Raw genomic sequence first — 1,905 nt, 5'->3', positions numbered from 1 at the left:
GCCTCACATCCTCAATGGAAGAGGCTCGGTGGCTTTTCCCACATGTCACAGAATCACAGAATCACAGAATGGGTTAGCTTTGATGGGACATAAAAGCCTTAAAAGTCATCTCATTCTCACCTCTCTTCCATGGGCTGGGATGCCTTCCACTCACCAGGTTGTTCCAAGACCTCCCCAGCCCAGAGGCATCAGAGACATAGAAAGCTTTGAGCAGCCAAAGCTGAATTCCTGTGATACACTCCTTGGACACCTTCATTCTCTGCTCTGCTTCTGAAGCTTTTCTGAAGATTTATGGGAAACTGATTTGGGGAAATGTATTCAATGGTTGTCAAAGACCAATGTGTGCCACATCATGGAGTTTGCAAGAGCTCACAATAAAAGTTATTTGCAGCAGTGCTGGATTGCAGGCTCACATCTTCTATAAATCACAAGTTGCTTTCCACTGAAATTTCTACAGCCACCAGTAAAGTCACAGAGCCCAGAGCACCCTTGCAGGACATTGGGTGTGCAAATGCAATCAGAGGATGCCATAATACCCCCACAAATGTCAGCATCAGACAGCAGTTATTCTCCTGTGAATGGCATGAACAAAGTGGTCCAGGGTGCCAACAGCTCTTACAAGATATCTCCACAGATCCAGGGACAGGACTCCCACTGTAATGTCTCCACTCTTGATCCTTTGGTGGTGGGGGCCTTTGCATTTAACAGTTCAATGGGTTCAATGAGTTAAAGATCATGTGGTATTGCCCCACTTTTCCCCTGGGAGGGGTTTTACACTGGTCATACAGCACTGTGGAGTTGGGGGCACTTTGGGTGTCTTTGATTCTTTATGGCCCCTTCTAATGATGGGCCCTACGTTGTTCTGTCAGCTGGGCCTCATAAGGAAGGAGGAATTTGCCCCATCTCCACCAGATCTGCTTCTTCTTGGCCTTCTCCCTCATTCTGGATAAACCCTACTTTGTTTAAGACATCAGTCCCAGGTTAACAGAGACTAAAGAAACCATGGGACGTAACCAGTTTGTTTGAACAAACTTTGGTCTAACCCACCTCTTCTGGGTACTTCTGGTTGTAACTCATCCTTCTGTTATTCCTGGACTTTTGGAAATGCAAGAACATGTGTCCAGTTAGCTTTGAGTGAATGAATGCTCATTGAATGACAGAACATTTTGGGTTGGAAAGGACCTTATTGACCAGCTACTTCCATGCCCTTCCATGGGCAGGGACACTTTTCACTATCCCAGGTTGCTCCAAGTCCCTGCCAGCCTGGCCATGGACACTTCCATGGATGGGGCAGGCTCAGCTTCTGTGAACAACCTGTGCTGGGGCATCACCACCCCCACAGTAACAAATGTCTTCCTAATATCCACTCTAAACCTACACTTCTTCCATTTCAATCCCTTTCACATTGTTCTAATAGTGTGGTTTAAGCCCAGCCAGCAGCCGCTCCCTCACTCCCCGACCACCGGGATCAGGGAGAGAACTGGAAGAGGAAAAGCTGGAAAACTCATGGGTGGAGATAGAGACAGTTTAACTGGGAAAGCAAGAGCTGTTCACACCCCCACAGTAACAAATGTCTTCCTAATATCCACTCTAAACCTACACTTCTTCCATTTCAATCCCTTTCACATTGTTCTAATAGTGTGGTTTAAGCCCAGCCAGCAGCCGCTCCCTCACTCCCCGACCACCGGGATCAGGGAGAGAACTGGAAGAGGAAAAGCTGGAAAACTCATGGGTGGAGATAGAGACAGTTTAACTGGGAAAGCAAGAGCTGTTCACACAAGCACAGCACATCAAGGAATCCTTTCACATTTCACACGGACTGAACGGTGCTCAGTCACCTCCAGGAGAGCAGGGCCCCATCCCACCTAACAGCTAGCTGGGAAGACTAAACCCAACACTCCAAAT

This window comes from Passer montanus, unplaced genomic scaffold (genome assembly GCF_014805655.1).
Source record: "Passer montanus isolate IOZ18808 unplaced genomic scaffold, ASM1480565v1 scaffold173, whole genome shotgun sequence".
Lineage (NCBI taxonomy): Eukaryota > Metazoa > Chordata > Aves > Passeriformes > Passeridae > Passer > Passer montanus.
This window is presented reverse-complemented; position numbering follows the sequence as displayed.